Genomic DNA, 22,547 nt, shown 5'->3' on the forward strand with positions numbered 1-22,547 from the left:
ATCAATGTCTCCCTTTTTATAAAGTGGCTACACTACCGAGTACTTTAACCGGTCAGGAAACCGACCACTCCTAAAGGAAAAGTTACAGATATGTCTGAGAACGGGGCTAACATACATAGAACAATACTTCAGTATTCTGCTAGATACCCCGTCATATCCATGAGAGTTCTTGGTCTTTAGTGATTTAATTATTAACTCAATCTCCCTCTTGTCAGTATCATGGAGGAGCATTTCAGGTTTTTTCTAAGGGGACGTTTCAAGTGCTGCAACCATGCACGTCTGGAAAGGCAGTATTGCAGGTTTCCTGCACCAGCAGAATTCCACATCTGTGACGTAAACCACGTCCTGGAAAAGTCGCAACTTTGCAAACGATCATACAGTGTTAATGTTCACTGTTCCCATCTTATACGTGGTGTGTCACACCTCAAGGGCATCCTGGCACATGTGTGTGTATCTGTGTGCATGCACATGGGTATTTGGAGACTTGAAGAGAATCGATATGCGCCATGCACGCATGTGACTGGCTGTGTAAACAAACAGTGTGTAAACAGACTGCGACTCCTTGAAGGTAGTTAGTGTGAGAGGAAGTGTCACAGTGCAATGGAGCAACGTGTAAACATCTAGTTTTGCTACAAATTGGGGGAGACTGCAACGAAGACACATGGAATGATGGTGCAGGTGTACGGAAAGGAAGCCGTGAGCAGAAAACATGTTTACGAATGGTTTAAATGCTTCCTTGAAAGGAAGGAAACAACTGAGGATGAGCCACGTTCAGGTCGGCCATCGACAAGCAGAACCCCAGAAAAGATCGAGAAAGTGCGACAAACGCTGGCACAAAATCGGCGACGGGCTCTAAGACCGATTGCGGAGGAATTAGGCATTAGCAAGGACACGGTGCATACCATCGTCCTCGATGATTTGGGAAAGTGGAAGATCTGCTCTCGATTTGTGCCGCACAAGCTCATAGATGGGCAGAAAGCAAAGGGAATGGAAACTTCTGGTGATTTCATTTCCATGTGTGACCAGGATATATTGCTTCTGAGCACCATAGTCACAGGAGATGAGACATGGTGCTCCTAGTTCGATCTGGAATCAAAACGGCAGTCGATGTCATGGTGTTCACCGTCTTCCCCGCAACCAAAATAAGAAGCCATCTGCAAAAATCCGAGGTGAAACCACTATTGATCGTCTTCTTCGACGACAACAGCATCATCAACAAGGAATTTGTTCCTGCATGTCAAACCACTAATGCTGCATTTTACCAGTCCGTTTTGAACCCATTGCTACAGCGTTTTTGGAGGGTTCAGTCAGAATTATACAGGACTGGAAAATGGATGCTGCTGCATGGCAATGTCCCAGCACACTGCGTGATGCGTGTGCGCCAATTCCAGGCGCAGAAGATAGTAAATGTTCTTGAACATCCTCCGTGCTCCCCTGATCTGGCTCTTGCGTACCTCTTCCTGTTTTCCCGCGGCTGCCATGAAAGGTGAACACTGTGAAGATGTGAATACCATCAAAGATCGTGCGACAGCCGTTCCGCGATGGATTGCACAGGAGATCTTTGCTGATAGTTTCCAGAAGCTGTATGAACCTTGTCAAAAGTGTTTTGTAACGGGTAACCACTATTTGGAAGGATAATAAAGAACATTTGTTGTATCTTTTATTTTGTTTGTTGTCTGATAGCATTCACCGAACTTCTTAGACACACCACGTATGCTTGGTTCGTTGCCTTCGTCATGCAATGTGTGATGTCATTGTAAACTCCAACGGCTTTAGTCCACTACTCCCGCTCAGAGAGGTTTCCCGTCAATGGGCTTCTACATCTACGTGGATACTCTGCAAATCGCATTTAAGTTCCTGGCAGAGGGTTTCCAATCTCGTATAGCGCGTGGAAAGAACGAACACCTTCCCTTTGTTGTTTTCGTTCTGTGGTGTGCGCCCTGTAAATAAACCGTCATCAAGTAGGGTTGCCAATTCTGGTATCCCTTCGACTTTTTCTGTCCAGTCACATTAGTCGTCAATCCGAGAAACACCCTCTGATGCATTCTGATGAGGCTGCCGGGACACTGTCGCTGACTCCTCCGTCGACAATACCGGGTCAGTCGGCGTCATTGAAGAGGGATCGTCCGAAAGGCAGGACAGCTGGTCACCGTCTGAAGGAATCTTTTCAACGTCCTGTAAAGGCACGTGTTCCACGTCAGGCGCCTCTTCGGCTTGAAGAACTTACGTTTCTCTTACACTAGGGAGGACGTGCGGTTCTGGGCGCTACAGTCTGGAGCCGAGCGACCGCAACGGTCGCAGGTTCGAATCCTGCCTCGGGCATGGATGTGTGTGATGTCCTTAGGTTAGTTAGGTTTAATTAGTTCTAAGTTCTAGGCGACTGATGACCTTAGAAGTCAAGTCGCATAGTGCTCAGAGCCATTTGAACCATTTTTTTGAACGTGACACCAGAACTATGGCGGCGCTTTTTGCGATGCTTTGGGGATCGTTGTTTGCGCTCCCCTGCCTACGGCGATTTCTCAAGTTTTCACCGGCCGCTCATTGGTCCGTTGCTGTCGCCACAGACACGACCTCCACTTCCATGCCACGTGCTGCTTGTGAGGATGCATAAGGTTCCTCCCTCATCTGCCGTGAGGTGAGTGTAGGGGCATTCTCTGTGTCACATGCCTGCTCCCCTAACTCGGTCTGCTCTTGCATCGACACGTCCGTGTCTCCGAACTCGGCAACACCTCCCGGTGGGCTATGGACACGTACATCGTCGGCAGTTACATAGGAACTTCTCGCTGTGATGCTTCTCCACTTGGCTGTTGCATGAAGAGGTCTTGTGCGCACTCCGAGCGGATATGTCCTTCTCCTCCACTGTCAGAAAATGTACTTGGCTGGCCATAGCAAATCTCCAGAGCTCGACGTCCTCCAGTTTATAAATCTGCAGGAATACGTTTGTTAACGGCGATCCGCACCTTTCGGACGCCGTTTAGCCCAGTATAGGTGCTAAAACTCGCCCAGGTTTCAGGCGTATGATTTAGTAGCGTTCCATATGGTCGCAGCGATTCAGTAACCATCGATTCTGGTACCTCCAACGGCAGTTCGAAATTCCGAATGACCCTCATTCCCAAACCTGAAGTAGATACAGTTACATGGCTGATATAGCCATCAAGTGCCAAAATTTAAACCCCCTTTGAGCACCAGCGATAGTTCTTTTACATGTAGCTTCATCAGTCATCTTGACGTACGTTGTGCTGCTTAAAATGGATGGGTCTATCCAAACTATGTCTGTAGCAGGTAAACGAACTTCTTCCGTAAAAAAAAAAAAAAATACAAAACAAAAAAAACCGCTCTGTTTAAAAAGCCTTTGTCTGGCATAGCTGTTGTCAACAAAGTGGAGCTTAGTCTTTCTACACTACTGGCCATTAAAATTGCTACACCAAGAAGAAATGCAGATGATAAACGGGTATTCATTGGACAAATATATTATACTAGAACTGACATGTGATTACATTTTCACGCACTTTGGGTGCATAGATCCTGAGAAATCAGTGCCCAGAACAACCACCTCTGGCGGTAATAACGGCCTTGTTACACCTGGACATTGAGTCAAACAGAGCTTGGATGGCGTGTACAGGTACAGCTGCCCATACAGCTTCAACACGATACCACAGTTCATCAAGAGTAGTGACTGGCGTATTGTGACGTGCCAGTTGCTCGGCCACCACTGACCACACGTTTTCAATTGGTGCGAGATTTGGAGAATGTGCTGGCCAGGGCAGCAGTCGAATATTTTCTGTATCCAGAAAGGCCCGTATAGGACCTGCAACATGCGGTCGTTCATTATCTTGCTGAAATGTAGGGTTTCACAGGGATCGAATGAAGGGTAGAGCCACAGGTCATAACACATCTGAAATGTAATGTTCACTGTTCAAAGTGCCGTCAATGCGAACAAGAGGTGACCGAGACATGTAACAAATCGCACCCCATACCATCACGTCGGGTGATATGTCAGTATGGCTATGATGAATACACGCTTCCAATGTGCGTTCACTGCGATGTCGCCAAACACGGATGCGGCCATCATGATGCTGCAAACAGAACCTGGATTCATCCGAAAAAACGACGTTTTGGCATTCGTCATTGAGTACACCATCGCAGGCGCTCCTGTCTGTGATGCAGCGTCAAGGGTAACCGCAGCCATGGTCTTCGAGCTGATATTCCATGCTGCTGCAAACGTCGTAGAACTGTTCGTGCAGATGGTTGTTGTCTTGCAAACGCCCGCATCTCTTGAATCAGGAATCGAGACGTGGCTGCACGATCGATTACAGCCATGCGGATAAGAGGCCTGTCATCTCGACTGCTAGTGATACGAGGCCGTTGGGATCCAGCACAGCGTTCCGTATTACACTCCTGAACCCACCAATTCCATATTCTGCTAACAGTCATTGGATCTCGACCAACGCGAGCAGCAATGTCGCGATACGATAAACCGCAATCGCGATAGGTTACAATCCGATCTTTATCAAAGTCGGAAACGTGATGGTACGCATTACTGCTCCTTACACGAGGTTTCACAACAACGTTTCACCAGGCAACGCCGGTCAACTGTTGTCTGTGTATGAGAAATCGGTTGGAAACCATCCTCATGTCAGCACATTGCAGGTATAGCCACCGGCGCCAACCTTGTGTAAATGCTCTGAAAACCTAACCATTTGCATATCACAGCATCTTCTTCCCGTTGGTTAAATTTCGCGTCTGTAGCACGTAATCTTCGTGGTGTAGCAAATTTAATGTCCAGAGTGTATAAATGATTCTTCGACCAACGTTTCTCGCACAGTATCTCTCTCTCTTGCTGTAAAAAGGTACGTAGTGGTGGAACTACAGGTATCGGTCAAGAAATGGAAACACCGCCAAAGAGGTATGCTTGAATGTAAAGGTAGATGTTAGCCAAGCCTGCAAGTTGAAAAAAAAATTGTTCAAATGGATCTGAGCACTATGGGACTTAATTTCTGAGGTCATCAGTCCGCTAGAACTTAGAACTACTTAAACCTAAGTAACCTAAGGACATCACACACATCCATGCCCGAAGCTGGTTTCGACCCTGCGACCGTAGCGGTCGCCCGGATCCAGACTGTAGCGCCCAGAACCGCACGGCCACTCCGGCCGGCTGCAAGTTGCACTCTGTGTTTGGTTCTGTACAGCATCTGTGCAGTGTTCTGAATACGTTTCAGCTGTTGGTCGCGGTCAGAACAGTGTTCTGTGTGGTTGTCAGAGCGTTTATGTCGGAGGTAAGTGAATTCGATCGCAGGCAAATTGTTGATGCTCGTATGGTGAATGCTCGCGTAACCAAGGGGGGATAAGTGTTTGGCACTGCATCGAAGGGAGTCAAAGTGTTTGACACTGTATCGAACATTTATACTGCATTCAGGGAAAGCGAAAAAAACATCATATGCTAAGTCACAAGGCTGGACAAAGCGTATGTTGAGTGATTGTGACAGACCGTCATTGAAGAGGATCGTTACGAAAAATAATAAGATGACAGTAGCTGTCGTAAGTAACTGCAGATATCATAGATCATAGATCATAGATCATAGAATGAAGGCTTTCACGGCAGGTGTTGTCATCACTTAACACTTCCGGGCTGAGATGCCGTGGTCCATACCTAAGACTCTCCCCTGACGTTTCGCCTTCGACTGCGGAAGGCATCCTCCGAGGACAATCGGCGAACTGCGACGAGAGCTCGAGTGAGCGCCGTATATATAAGACATGCAGAGGGCGCTATGATATCTGATATTGCCAACTCTCTCAATTGAAATTAATCGATTGTCACGCTGTTGCTCCAATGTTGACATCCATATCTTATCCAGCTTAATGCCTTCATCTTTTCTATTAAAATTATTGCAGTGTTCAAATGGCCTATGGGACTTAACATCCGAGGTCATCAGTCCCCTAGAACTTAGAACTATTTAAACCTAACTAACCTAAGGACATCACACACATCCATGCCCGAGGCAGGATTCGAACCTGCGACCGTAGCGGTCGCTCGGTTCCAGACTGAAGCGCCTAGAACCGCTCGGCCACTCTGGCCGGCCAGCCTCAATGGCCTCTCTGTACATTCGTGTATAATAATGCGACGTCTCTGCTATGACGATCGTCTCACTAAACTTTGTCCGCAGCTCGTGGTCGTGCGGTAGCGTGCGGGTTCCCGGGGTCGATTCCCGGCGGGGTCAGGGATTTTCTCTGCTTCGTGATGGCTGGGTGTTGTGTGATGTCCTTAGGTTAGTTAGGTTTAAGTAATTCTAAGTTCTAGGGGACTGATGACCAAAGATGTTAAGTCCCATAGTGCTCAGAGCCATTTTCAACCACTAAACTTTATTTCATGATCACCTTCTTGAAACACATGTTCCGCTATAGCCGATTTATCAATATGTCCGAGGCGGAAGTTCCTTTTATGTTCACCCAAACGGGTGTTGACGCTTTTTTGTTGTGTCTATATAGACCTGTCCACAACTGCACGGAATTTTATAGACGCCTGGTGTAGCTAGAGGATGTCGTTTATCTTTTGAGGATCTTAAACATTCTTTTATTTTCGTGTTGGGTCTGAAGACAGTTTACACATCGAACTTGCTTAAAATTTTTTCCAATGCGGTCAGTAACCTTACTGATGAACGGTAAGAACACTTTCCCCTTGGGTTGGTGTCGATCCTCGTCTGTCCTGGTTGTCAGTCTAGGGCGTAGTGCACGATCTATATCTCTGTTGGAATACCCATTATTCTTGAAGGTCGCTCTAAGGTGTTCAATGCACAGAGAGGCCATTGAGATTTCCAAACACTGCAATAATTTTAATGGAAAAGATGAAGGCATTAAGCTGGATAAGATATGGATGTCAACATTGCAGCAACAGCGTGACAATCGATTAATTTCAATTGAGAGAGTTGGCAATATCACAGATCATAGTACAGCCGATGTCGCGTGATTGACAGCGGCGCCCTCTGCATGTCTTATATATACGGCGCTCACTCGCGCTATCGTCGCAGTTCGCCGATTGTCCCCGGAGGATGCCTTCCCCAGTCGAAGGCGAAACGTCGTGGGAGAGCCTTATGTATGGACCACGGCATCTCAGCCCGGAAGTGTTAAGTGATGCAGATATGAATGTCGCACTCACGAACCATGTCAGCCACAAAATAACACGAAGGGAGCTCCATAAGGAGGGAACTGCACGGCGAGCTGGAATTCCACAGCCAGTCACCAGAGATACAAATGCCCGTAACAGGAAACGCCTTAACACCTGGACTATGGACCAATGGAAGAAAGTCATTTGGTTGGATGAGTCTTGTTTCGCACTGTTTCCAATCCTGGCCGAATTTACGTTCCAAGAGTGAAATATGGTGGCGGTTCGGTGATGATTTGGCAGCCATACCATTGTATTCCATGGATCCCCATCGATTCTCTGCTAGGTACAATTACTGCCGATGATTATACACTACTGGCCATTAAAATTGCTACACCATGAAGATGACGTGCTACAGACGCGAAATTTAGCCGACAGCAAGAAGATGCTGTGATATGCAAATGATTAGCTTTTCGGAGCATTCACACAAGGTTGGCGCCGGTGGCTATACCTGCAATGTGCTGACATGAGGATGGTTTCCAACCGATTTCTCATACACAGACAACAGTTGACCGGCGTTGCCTGGTGAAACGTTATTGTGATGCCTCGTGTAAGGAGCAGTAATGCGTACCATCACGTTTCCGACTTTGATAAAGGTCGGATTGTAACCTATCGCGATTGTGGTTTATCGTATCGCGACATTGCTGCTCGCGTTGGTCGAGATCCAATGACTGTTAGCAGAATATGGAATCGGTGGGTTCAGAAGGGTAATACGGAATGCCGTGCTGTATCCCAACGGCCTCGTGTCACTGGCAGTTGAGATGACAGGCACCTTATCCGCATGGCTGTAACGGATCGTGCAGCCACGTCTCGATCCCCGAGTCAACAGATGGGGACGTTTGGAAGACAACAACAGTTCGAAGGCGTTTGCAGCAGCATGGATTATCAGCTCGGAAACCATGGCTGCGGTTACTCTTCACGCTGCATCACAGACAGGAGTGCCTGCGATGGTGTACTCAACGACGAACCTGGGAGCACGAATGGCAAAACTTCATTTTTTCGGATGCATCCAGGTTCTGTTTACAGCATCATGATGGTCGCCTCCGTGTTTGGCGACATCACGGTGAACGCACACTGAAAGCATGTATTCGTCATCGCCATACAGACGTATCACGCGGTATGATGATATGGGGTGCCATTGGTTACATGTCTCGGTCACCTCTTGTTCGCATTGACGGCCCTTTGAACAGTGAACATTACATTTCAGATGTGTTATGACCTGTGGCTCTAACCTTCATTCGATCCCTGTGAAACCCTACATTTCAGCAGGATAATGCACGACCGCATGTTGCAGGTCCTATACGGGCCTTTCTAGATACAGAAAATGTCCCACTGCTGCCCTGACCAGCCCATTCTCCAGATCTCTCACCAAATAAAAAGTCTGGTCAATGGTGGCCGAGCAACTGGCTCGTCATAATACGCCAGTCACTACTCTTGATGAACTGTGGTATCGTGTTGAAGCTGCATGGGCAGCTGTACCTGTACAGGCCATCCAAGCTATGTTTGACGCAATGCCCAGGCGTATCAAGGCCGTCATTACGGCCAGAGGTGGTTGTTCTGGGTACTGATTTCTCAGGATCTATGCACCCAAACTGCGTGAAAATGTAATCACATGTCAGTTGTAGTATAATATATTTGTGCAATGAATATCCGTTTATCATCTGCATTTCTTCTTGGTGTAGCAATTTTAATGGCCAGTAGTGTATGAAAATTTTATGTGATCGAGTCCATCTCATGGTACAATGTTTGTTCGTCAATGGTAATGCTGTGTTCCAAGACGTCAGGGTCCCCCTTTACACAACTCGCATCGTCCAAGATTGGTTTAGTGAGCACGAAGATGAATCGTCGCATCTCTTCTGGTTACCAGATTAACCAGATATCAATGTCGTTGAGACTTTTTGGTGCACTTTGGCGAGGTGTGTATGTGATTGCTATCCACATCTATCATCGTTACCTGCAGGAGCAACGGTAAAATATTCCTTTGCAAACCATACAGGACCTATATTTACCTGTTCAGAGACGACTGGAAGCGCCATCGGGTTTGCTACACAGTATTAGGTACGGTAATATGTGGTGGTTTTGGCGTGACCCGTGAGTAGTGTGTGGATAACTAAGTCCGTAGAGCACTTCTCGCGAAACGCGATGTTTCCATGTTCGAGTCTCCATCCGGTCCACAGTTTTAATCACGAAGGAAGTTTGAAACCAGCACACTCGCCGCTGCAGAGTGACAAGTCGTTCTAGTACTTTCTGTAGTGCCGGCCGTGGTGGCCAAGCGGTTCTAGGCGCGTCAGTCCGGAACCGCGCGCTCTGCTACGGTCGCAGGTTCGAATCCTGCCTCGGGCATGGATGTGTGTGATGTCCTTAGGTTAGTTAGGTTTAAGTAGTTCTAAGTTCTAGGGGACTGATGACTTCAGATGTTAAGTCCCATAGTGCTCAGAGCCATTTGAGCCAACTTTCTGTAGCGAGACTGCAGTTCTGATACTATGAAAATAGCCCGAAATCCCCACAAACTTCCCATACGTTTCTCGTATAGTCGATACGGGCGTTTTTCATATCTAAATATGTTTCTTTTGCTTACAATTCTTACGAAAGCAGTCCAAGAAGCGACAAAATATGACCATCTGATTATAAGAATTAAGTAATGAAGATCCTTTTCTGACCACAACGCTATTCATCACGTGTTAAATCCGTTTAAGCGTGCACCGGGTCATACGCTTTGAGAATTACGTGCTCAGGCAATACTGCCAACTGTTCATACGTTGGGACTGATATTTAGCGAAATCAAGCGTAATTACAGGTAATGGCTGCAATACAACAACTGGAGCTAACAGGCTAATTTTAACGTCAGTTTCGTAATTAGTTGCACCAAATTAACATTAACTCATTTAATTTACATAACAGTGTGTTCGTTCAACAGATTAAAATTGGTGCCGGATGAACAGACTGCGAAAATCAGTCCATAAGTTAACGCACTGTCATACGTGATCAGAGCATTAGACCTCTATTCTAGGATACGACCGATGTGGGCAAAACAACGCACTGTCCGAGAGGCGCAGATTCTTTGCCTGAGAGGATTGCATTCATTGGGAAGCTGAACATACAGGGAAATATCACACAGCCGACGACACTTAATGTAAGAGTTGCCTGTACTGTACCGGCTCCTAATCTGTATCACCATTATAAAATTCGTACCTCTTTCACTATCCGACAATTAATATTGTCAGCGTGGGCTACGTGCCCCTTGGAGCCATACTATTAGCAATGAGCTCTGTGTGTTGGAAACAGCTCGTCTGAAGGGAACATTGATTTTTTGTATTTTTCATCAAACTTTTGTGTGTGTGTGTGTGTGTGTGTGTGTGTGTGTGTGTGTGTGTGTGTGTGTGTGGTGAAGAGAATTATTTTTCTGAGGTTAATGTTAATGTAATGTTTTACTTACGGGTGAATATACAAGAAATAACCTTGGTTTTCACACAGTAACTATTCGGTACTCGTTGTGATTCGTTTGTAAGAAACTGACAAAGAGAAAATGGCGAGGATGTCTACAACGTACCGCAATAAGTTCTGGATATTGTACTGGTACAATGTAAGTAACATAGTCGTTTAGTGAGCTTTAATAATGTGTTTAGCATCATTAGAGCAGTGCAATGCTTCGAAAGGATGTGGAGAACTTTCTAATGCTTTTTTGGCCCAAAGCTATTTTGTATTACAGAATGGCAACAGAAAAGCATTATCGAAAGTGGAGCACGGATGAATAGTAATTATCTGGAACAGTATACCTGAGTAACGATCATCGATGAAATGAATATGCACGCGTATAAATTGTGCCTAAGCGTGCTAAAACTGCAAACAGAGACATAACAATTTTACACGACAGTGAAGTGTTTTCCAATGAAGTTGAAAATATTCCTTCGACGTTGCAGAACGAAACAGATTGTCTAATAATTTCAATGCAGACGGAAACACGGTAGGCAAAATGAAGGTGTCCATCTAAGCAATATCACCGAATCCGAGGAAAAGGATGAAAGTATCAAGCAAAACTTTAAGGTCTACCCAAGGGGCCTGTCAATCGACGAGAAACTTTCGGAAAAAAAAACCGGAGCAAAAGGAAAATCTGTAACTATAGCTTTACCCGTGAAAAAGAAGACTTTCAGAGAATCTGCGGGGAAGTTGGCACAGAAATCCATTCGTAAAACGGGGGGAATGATACTGCAAATTGTGCAAGGAAGATAGAATGGGGAAAAAAATGATCAGATGCATGAAATGCAAAATGTGAATTCACAGAACGTGTGCAGGGTTGGAGAAAGGAGTGAAAAAGTTATATTGTAACGCCAACAAATGGTATCCGTTAAAACAGTGCGGCGCAGTTTGGCATTAATGGGCTATGACAGAAAACAACGAACGTAAGTGCCTTTGCTAACAGCAAGACATTGCATGCGGCCTCCCCTGGGGATCGTGACCATATTGGTTGCACCCTGGCTGACTGGGAATCCGTGGCCTGGTCAGAAGAGCCCCGACTTCGATTGGTAAGAGCTGATTGTGGTGCAGACCCTACGAAGCCATGGATCCAAGTTGTCAACAAGGCACTGTGCAAGCTTGTGGTGGCTCCATAATGGTGTGGGCTGTGTTTACACGGAATGTACAGGGTCTTCTAGTGCAGCTGGATCGATCATTGACTGAAAATGTGTTCGACTACTTGGAGACCATTTTTAGCAGTTCGTGGACTTCATGTTCCTAAACAACAACGGAATTTTTATGATTGACAATGCGTCATCTCACCTGGCCACAAATGTTTGCGACTGGTTTGAATATTCTGAACAATTCGAGCGAATGGCTTGGCCGTCCAGTTTAGGCAGAAAATCCAGTACCTGTAACACTTTCGCGATTATAGACGGTTGTAGGGGGCAGCTTCTCTCAGTATTCCTGCAGGGGACTTTCAACGACTTGTTGAGCCCATGTCAAGTCAATGTGATGCACTGCGCCGCAAAAGGACGTCCGACACGTTATTAAGAGATAAGCCAGGACTTTTGGCACCTCAGTTTATAATACGCTGTCCATTTACTGTCTGATATGTATATGGCCTCTTATATATATATATATATATATATATATATATATATATATATATATATATATATATACTACTGACCATTAAAATTGCTACACCAAGAAGAAATGCAGATGATAAACGGGTATTCATAGGACAAATATATTACACTAGAACTGACATTTGATTACATTTTCACGCAATTTGGGTGCATAGATCCTGAGAAATCAGTACCCAGAACAACCACCTCTGGCCGTAATAACGGCCTTGATACGCCTGGGCATTGAGTCAAAATTAAAGTAGCAACGATGTTTTAATTTTATTATCAATTTTATTGTGCCTGGTGCATGTTCCATTTCAGCTAGTTTTAACAGGTTCTGTTACTTTTTATTATTCTGCTGATGGAAGCTTGACTTCCGAAACGCGTCAATCTTTGTGTTTCACACTATAAACAAGTGGTTGAGCTGATATATTTTTTAACATCGGTTACTATTTGTGTGTGTTATCACCATGGTCCCACTAATTATGCCTTCCAACATTGAGTCTGGTAACCTTATGCTGTTTAGTACGTATATCAATGCATTATTATTATTATTATTATTCTATAAATGGAATTGTGGAAACATCACGTCTATTACCATTAGGGAACCAGTGTAATTCTAAACCAAACATTTCACAATTAGCGGTGTTGGGATGAATCATGCAGAACAATATCTGTCAGAGGGATGATTCGCGTTATGTGGAACACTGCGCAGGATTGGCGGCTCCTTTATACTGTATGCGCTGCCCACCAAACAGGGATTAGTTGTGAGCGGAGTAACGTGCCCGTGACAGACTCCAATGCACCTTCGTACACGTATCGAATTTTCTGATTGTAAACCTCTAAACCAGTGTGGCAGACGTATGGCATACACAAACGATGAATATGTGGATATGCTTCTGGTCGTTGGTGCACCTAATAACCGGGCTGGTGTTGCCGTCCTTGAATATGCTGCTAGATATCCTCGTCGACGCCATTCGGATAAAAATGTGTTTCGTCGTCTGGAGCTGCGCCTTCAGGAGTCAGGTTCTCTCCTTCCACGATCGCGTGATAGAGGTCATCCACGGACTCGCCGTACTCCAGCTACTGAGGAAGCTATTCTGGAGGTCATATACCAAGAACCTGAGCAAAGTACACATAGCGTAGCAAGGCAGCTGCGTGTCTTGCAATACACGTTCTTTAACGTGCTGCACGAGCATGGGCTGCGGCCCTATTATCACGCTTTCACGCAAAACAGATCGCCATCAGCGTATGAAATTCTGTGAATGGTTCCAACAACAGGAAGTCAACAATGACTTCATGAACACTGAAATATGGTCGGATGAAGCAGCATTCACTCATGAGGATGTCTTCAATTTGAACAGTGCTCACCATTGGGGTGAGGTCAACCCACACGTCACCTGCGACCGTGGATATCAATTTGACTATGGTATCAATGTCTGGGCCGGAATATTGGGTAACAGGTGTTTGGGCCCCTATATGTTGCCTGACCGGTTGATTACACGAAGGTATCATGCATTCCTCTCAAACTAACTTGCCTGATGCGCTGAAAGACGTTCTACGACATGTTCGCCAGAGGATATGGTTCCAACTTGATGGTGCATCTCCAAACTCTGGAATTAATGTGCGACAGTATTTGGACAGAAAATTTCCGGGGAAATGGCTTAGACATGGAGGTCCAGTTGTATGGTCACCACGTTTACCTGACATAAATCCCCCGGATTTCTTCTTGTGGGGAGACCTGAAGGAGCACGTGTACTCTACTCCGCTGACCAATGTGGAAGAATTGGTAGCGCGTGTTCATGCAGCTTTGCTGCGAATGGTGCAGAGCTGTGTGATCCGGTGGGTTGCGCTATGTTTGGACGTGCAGGGAGGTCACTCTGAGCATCTGTTGTTCTGAGGACAACGTATTCTGTTGCGAAGGCCATGCAGGCATTAATATGGACATTGTCATTGCCACTGATTGCTAACGTGCAGCATCTGAGCGCCCACATTATATGTAATAGAAATGACAAGTAGATTTTCTGTTATTGCACTGTGCTATCATCTTCAGCATCTCGAAATTGATATTGTTTTTGTAGTTACTCTGTCCTATGACAAGTCATTTGTTTCAAGTATCTATTTCTTACTTGTCAGGCTACTAAATATTGTAAATTTAGGAAACCTGACCTAAGAAACGGTGTGTATTACAGTACGAAATGTCAGAAAGAAATTAGCAAATAAACAAAAAGCGCCCCAACCCGGGATCGAACCATTGACCTCCTGCATGCAAATCCAAAACTCTAGCCACTGCACCAACTGCACAGCGAAACTAATACGAGCTGACAGGTGGTTACCATAGATGTGGTTACAGTGTTGCCAGATTGCCGCTCTTTAACGTCCTTTTTCTGCCGGATGTACTTGCTAGGCGAAATTTTGTGAGACTTTTTTCTACCGCTGGCTTGTTAGGAGTCGCGCTGCGAAGCCCGAGTGCCCGAATTTCACTTCACCCTGTATATTATCGAGTGGTTCAGCTCATCCTCGTGAAATTTCACGATAAAAACTCACGATTAACCGATCGAACCCCCTTCACTCCCAGGTGGAACGGTATTATGGTCTACTAATACTCCGCTTGGCAGATTGTGCCTCAGTTACCCTGCTGTACTGGAACCAAAACACATGAGAAACATCTACTGTAACTAAGTGAATTAAACTGCAGCCCTAATTTATTTAAATAGAGTTACTTAAACGCAAGTAGGCCTACACTTAAAGGAACGTACACTTGCTCCACGTTGCAAACAATGAAATGCAAAAAAAATTAACCTTTTCTCTGGAAGATTTGTTGAATAATACTGTCAGAAGTAATTTACGTTTGGATTGCTGGTACATTTTTCATGAACATCTAATTCTATTACAACATTACACAACAGAAATTTTTTTACTCTTTCCAACTAAACTGAATCGCTAAGTGGGTTTTCAAGGTAACACAAATTTCTGGCAGTTTTCATTAAGTAAATAAGACAGTTTTCTTTAAACTTATGACGCTATGATCACTTTTAAGATTGGGGTCAGGTACCTACCACAAACAGTGCGACTTGGTACAATACAAAATGTGTGCACACATAAATGAAACAATTTTTACACACACTCGTGTGCTGTCCCATGTAATTTACAATGCTGAAGAACAGAGTACATTGCTTGGAGTCGACGATGCGAAGCACTACACCAGCATCGTCAAATATTGTGTTGTTTCAACTTCAGTGTTTACAACACTCACTGATGGTTCTTCTTCTAATTAATATTTACTATGGAGTGCTGTTGACACATTCCACATCTTTACTGCCGGAGCCAACGACCATCCGAGGCGTTATTTCCACGGAAATGCATAGATTTTATCCTTGTATACGACCCCAGCTGTGCTCACTATGAAGGCTGAGTACTAACTGGTGGTCTAACCTCGGTCGATTTGCTATCCATGCATCTTCTAACTTTTCCAATGGCGCTCTGTGTCCTCTTAAGAACGATAGACTTTCCTCAAGCTCTTTGTATTATCCTACAGATACAATCCGGTCAAACCCATACATAGACTAGTAATCCCCAGAATATTTTCACAGATTACGTTATTTGTATAGAAGTGATTTTTTTCTTTTTTACAAAATCAGCAGTAAACATAAATAGTGACAGAGTACACATAAAACCAGACACAACATTATAAACGATTCAAAATTATGACTGACATAAAGTGTTGATGTTAAAACTTATGCAGGATTAGGGTTCTGTTTCGCCTGAGTGTTTAACAGTTAACAGTTGTCCGCACAATGTGGAAAACTTATGCAGATATAAAATGAGAAGTAAATAAAAAACACATACTTTATTGTAGACAATAGAGTGCAATACCAAAAGGGGAAGGGGGACTTTGTGCCCAACTTTTCATGAGAATATTGTTATCTTGTTATGTAGTTTCTATTTTAATTGGCTGATAAAAATACTCATTTTTTCATTGATTTCTTGTGCCAAATTCCGCAGTTGTTTTATTTTTTCAGTAAAACGTAGCCCAAAAACGTATGTCGTGGCAGTGAATGTAACTTTTCGCAACAAATGTCTTTTTCACTTACACCTCTATACGTTTTTAAAAGGTATGTTATGAATAAAAGTCGACTACAGTTAAAAAATTGGTGTTTTTCAAAAATCGTTTATGGTATCTATAGAATACCTTTCCCATCTGTGTACAAACTGCAGAAAATGCGTTTCTATGGCTAAGATTGTGTTAAAGGATTTCTTCAGGTTCTGGAACCTACTTATACTTCAGCACCTTTTTAAGAAGGATTTTGTTAACGAAAGTTAACAACTGTTAACGAAATTCGTTTTTTCAAATTTCTTTCGGGATGGGCATTAAGTACACCCCCTGTCTTTGGGAGCACGCTTAATGGATTATCCGTTTGTAATGCTAGGGTTAAAGCAGACTGGGCGCGGCACATCCCACTGTACGCAGTGGTTCACGGGTTTTGGACTTTCGTTGTTTCAGACGGCAACCACGGACGCACGCTATGTGTGCTCACATAGAAAATATGAAGGCTGCATGTAGTTTAAATAATGCAGCCAGTAGAGTGACACAACCTATTGATAGAGGAGACAACAATTTCGCTCGCAGGAACCTTCACCAATACTGCAAGACCAATCAGTCTGTGCAAGAGGTTTTTAGAAAGAAGACGCACTAAACTGCAACTAAACGGGCGATGCAGGGGACACGTTATTGGTACAGAGAAAGCGAGCAATCAGAAAAGCACTCCCAACTGGGGAAAGATCAAGAGGCATACTGCAGCAACGTTAACACTCAAGAAAAGGAGAAGCATGCAGAAAAAAATAATGGAGAAGGTGGCAGAAAATAATTTCTCGAGGCTAAGAAACAAAAAGAGAATACGATTACACAACGGCACTAGCAAACATGAAGCCGATGTAGAAGATCGCATTAAAAACAAGAATCTCAGAGAGTGGAAAATGCGGTAAGTAAACAAATCGATTAGGAGGTGCAAAAGCTTAGGTCGCGGAAATTTTGCTGTATCCTCCAGAAGTTATAGGACACAGCCTACATACAAGGGAGCTGAGCTGCCTACAACTCAGGCGCAACGTAGTTAAGGGTGCAGTCTCCTCAGTCAGCCTACAAAACAAGCGATTTTTGCGATTTGTTTGGAAAAAACCAATAATGCAATGGACGTAAATCATTTTGCACATTATTTATTGAATCTTGGACAACATTTTCTGATTTTTTAAATGAAATTCAACATCACTAAGCCTCTCATCGGAGGAGTTCAATATGCTCTTTCAAAAATGAAGCACATCCATGATGGAAGTCCTGCGGCCTGCAAATCTGAAATAAAAAAAAATAACAGTTTTCTTAATTTTAGGATACTATGGATGGAGTAATAGCACAGTTTTCTGAAATTTGAAAGAATTACACTGTATCTCAAGCTGATGGAATGGATTTCGAGCACACTAATGAAGATATGTTTCTGAAGTTTGGTTCAGTTACTCCGCGGGCATGTACGCAAGGAGTAATAGCCTATTTTTTATTTTACTACATTCATTAGTTATTGCAAACGACAAAACTACTTGTTTGCTTCAAACGTCTGTCATTTTATCATTTTGTCAAATTCCTAAAAACTGTGCTGATACTCCGTTCACGGCATTCTTCAGATTAAGCAAATGGTTTGTTTTTTGATTTCTGATAAGATTTGCACACTGCAGGACTTCCGTCATGGACACACCTCATTTTGGACAGAGCAACCGCGGGGCTTAGCGATGACTGAATTTCTGTAAAAATCCAGAAAATGTGGTACAAGAATCAATAAATAATGTGCAGAAAGATTGACGCTGATTGCATAATTACTTTTTCCAAGAAATCGTAAAAATCGCTAATTTTATAGGCTGACCGAGGAGTGTGAACCTTAAGGTTAGACTCCACAGAGGGCACCGACCTATTTCACACAAGTGGACATTCGTCTGCTAGACGTGATTCTAAGCAGACAGACGACTCCATTCAGTAGGCAGAATCTAAGGCCATTATCTCAGGGAGGGTCTCAGGACTCACTCACATTCGCCACCAAGGAGTACCAAACTGGACATTACGCGAGCGATGTTACTCGTCATGAACTGATGTGTGACCATCCCAGTGTTTGAAGACAGATCACTGCATTGGAGCATTGAACTATATTGCCACGCACAGTATTCATATTCCGCGTAAGTACCGGTATTATAAAACTTCTATCGATAAATCACTGTAAAATGTTGGTAGTCTGTGTTGCCATCCATTTTTGCCATAGCTTTTGCCTGAACTTATTTAGTCCCATGACGAATCTCTATAGTTGCTGCGTGCAAGCAAGCTTCCTCTGCATCTGTATCTACATCTGCATGACTACTCTGCAATTCCCAATTAGGTGTCTTGCAGAGAGTTCATCGAACCACCTTCAAGCTGTTTCTCTACCGTTCCACTCTCGAACAGCAGACGGGAAAAACGACCACTTAAATCTTTCCGTGAGAACTTTGATGTCTCTAATTTTATTATAATGATCGTTTCTCCCTATGTAGGTAGGTGCCAACAAAATATTTTCTCACTCTGAGGAGAAAGTTGGTGACTGAAATTTCATGAGAAAATCCTGCCGCAACGACAAATGCCTGTGTTTTACTGATTTTCACCCCAATCCGCGTATCATAAACTTTTTCAGTTTCCTCTGTCGATCCCATCGCACAGCAATACTTCAGAAGAGGGCGGAGAAACATAGTGTAAGCAGTCTCTTTAGTAGTCCTCTTGCATTTTCTAAGAGTTCTTCCAGTAACTCGCAGTCTTTGGTTTGTACCCCCCCCCCCCAACATTTTCTATGTGATCGCTCGCTCCAATTTAAGTTATTTCTAATTGCAATCCTCAGGTATTTAGTTGAATTTATAGTCTTTAGATTAGTGTTATTTATCGCGCAACAGATATTTAGCTTATTCATTTAGTACTCATCCGGCTGACTTCACACTTTTCGTTATTTGGAATTAATTACCACTTTTCGCACCATAAAGATATCATTTTGCAGTTGGTTTTGATAATATGATCATTTTCGAAGAACCTAAGAGCGCTGCTCAAATTTTCTGTTTAATCGTTTATGTAGATCAGAAACGGCAGAAGATCTATAATATTTCCTTGAGGAACTACAATAATTACTTCTGTTTTACTGACAACTTTCTTTCAGTTACTACGAACTATGACCCTCCTGACAGGAAATCACCAATTCAGACGCACATCTGAGACGATATTCCGTACACACACCATTTGACCAAAAGTGCTTTGTGAAGAACGGTGACAGAACCCTTCTGGAAATCTAAAAATACGGAATTAGCTTGACATACCCTGCCGATAGCACTCATTACTTCGTGGGAAAAAGAAGGTAGTTGTGTTTCACTAGAATGATACTTTCTGAATACAAACAACTGCTTAGACTGTAAACGATTCTCTTCCTGCTACATTTTTGTGATTGACGCCAGGTCTGTGTAATAAATAGAACAGTCTTTAAGGAAGATGCCGAGTTAAAGGGAAAAGTACATAAAGAGATATTCACATGTTTTAGGAAACAAAGAAGATGAGAAGGCTAGCACATTTCAAACTGAACAAAAATAGGACTGAATGGCAATAAGGAGACGCAGATCTCGCTACCACGCTATAATTGGGCAGAAGATACGCAGCTTTCACACCTCATGTAAAAAGGGCAGGCTATTAAATAACTACTATGAACATAAACAGAATATAGTGTACATAAAGCAATAGTTAGTTAGTTCATGTTCCATAAATCATTTGAACCATTTGTAAGAGGTCCATGGCTAAGGAATTTAATGTAAGAGGTCCATGACTAAGGAATTTATTGCTAGCGCACTCGAGCAGATGTAGCTTCGATGGATTGCTCACGCGCTGCCTGTGATATGTAAGCTACAATAGAATCGCAGACCAGAGAGCAGTTGTAGCTCGCAATCAGGCGGTTGGGTCACGTTGCTCTTAGAGAACAGTTGTCCAGTTGTATAGCTCACAGAGACCACTTGTGTCATATATGGAATTACCAGGGCCGGTCGTGGAGAACGATGGCGGTGCCTGAGCTATGTAGTATAAGGTAAAAGCAAAAATTATTATTATTTATTCCCGTGTGCATGTGTAATTTGCAACAACTCATTTTGAACTGTTGTTATATCGAAGTCACATGTAAATAATTTTCAATAATTTTTCAATAATAATCTTTCTTATAAAGATAACTTTTCACAGTCATTCATCTAAATTTAAAGTTTTTACTAATTTCTTCTATCCATAGTTATGTCAATTATCGTAAATGAAATCAGTTGTTTTTCATACATAACAAAATATAGTGGCCAGCATTGCACTGGGCTGTCCCAGAAAAATTTCTTATAGGAGCAAATATATATGCGTTATCCGGCGACATAATTGAGGTAAGAATTTTCAGTTTATTCAGAATGACTTTCCAGAGCCATGACGCAGCACTGCTGACGTCCAGATTTACCAGTTTAGATTCACTGTCAGTTAATTATTGAAAGGTTATATATGAGTCCCAATATTATTGAGAGTTTAGTCACCATTTTCTTATTGGGAGGTTACACATTCTTTTATCGAAATGATACGGAACGAGTTAGTTTACATGATATGTGGTTAGTGTTAACATTACTGAAAACATAGTATTTTTAGTCCTACTCATGCAAGTACACTTACATTTTTTTCTTTACTGGCAATCAGTTTTTAAATAGAAGGAGTGACCAGGAAAAATGATTTTAAGTTAAATTTAAAACTTTCTTTGCTACCTGTCGGACATTGTATGGTATTGTACAAATGAACAAAAATTTTTGTTGCTGCATATTTAACTCCTTTCTGAGCCACTGACAATGCCAATAATGAGTAATAAGGGTCATTTTACCCTCTACTGTTGTAGGTACGGACTTCACTATTCTTCTCAAATTGTAGTGGATTATTATATACGGCGAATTTCATTAACGAATGTATGTATTGCGACGGCACACCTAAAATGCTTAGCTCCTTGAAAAGGTAGATACCTAAATGACGTCTGTGTGTGCTCACCACATAATATTCTTACCGATCATTCTTGTGCAATTGATACTTTATTTCTAAGTGATGAGTTACTCGGGAAAATTATTCTATAATACATTACAGATTTTAGAGAATATGTATATGCTGCATACTTACACTAAGTCTTAATCCAAAAAATACATTGAATTCTCGTATATGAGGCTACTCAACATTAATAGTGAATTAAAAGTTGGTTGTGTCATTCTAATAAAAGAAGCATATATTTAAGTTTAATGATGTCTTTGTGCGGTGGAAGAGGTACTGCTGTGCAGAATCAAATTGTTTTGTATTTATGCTTCATCTGGTATAGTTAATAGGAGAGATAGAAGTTTTTTAGCAAAGATAATTTTATCGTAAGAAATGTCGGTAAGGCAAGACTGCGGTAATTCATGCTCGGTAGACACTTTTAAATGAACAGGATGGTAGTCCTGTATATGAAGAAGAAAAGTATGTGTACTAATATTGTTTCATAATAAACAATTTTCCTTTGTCCGGTAAATTTCAGGATGTGTGTCGGTTCTTAGAGCTTTTTTGTGGCAAAAATTTAACACCTACGCCTTGAGTTTGAGTAATTCAGTAGAACGGGTAAGTTACGCTGCATAATGTGAGATAGCACTACGGAAGAAAGAATGTAATAATCTGCTCACGAACTCACCTGAAGCTTAATAAATTCATGATGCCCAGGCTTTCAGCTGCTGTTACGAGGAGAATATATAAATGTTTCTGCCTCGGTTGCTATGTAAGCTCCCGGTGCTGAATATTTAAGCGGCAGTCTGACCCGTATGCACTCGTAGCCGTTAAGGAGGCACGTTATTTCCAGTAGCTGGCGGGCGACCGAATAACTGGACGTCACAAGATGGCAGGGGATTTCCCTCGGCGAGGACGCTTAGGGTCCTTAAAAAGAGAATTATGTGAGACTGAGAGGATAATCTTATGTAAATTCCGCGTATTCCATTCTCCCTGAAGACCGGAGGGAGATACGGTAGGGCAACCATCTCCATTCCTATACGTAGGACGTCCTCTTTAGAGGTACAGATACCTCGCAATGGCAGAAATCCTCGCTCAATCGGGCATCGCGCAGAGGATGATTTCACTTCTACTAATAGTCAGTCGTCCCTACTGGCAGTGCAGACATACAGAAACTTCTCCTTAGTGCCTTAAAGTTCCTCGAGAAGATCTGATTTTATAATTCCGGGTAGGAAGC

Source organism: Schistocerca cancellata, chromosome 1 (genome assembly GCF_023864275.1).
Source record: "Schistocerca cancellata isolate TAMUIC-IGC-003103 chromosome 1, iqSchCanc2.1, whole genome shotgun sequence".
NCBI classification, from domain to species: Eukaryota; Metazoa; Arthropoda; class Insecta; order Orthoptera; family Acrididae; genus Schistocerca; species Schistocerca cancellata.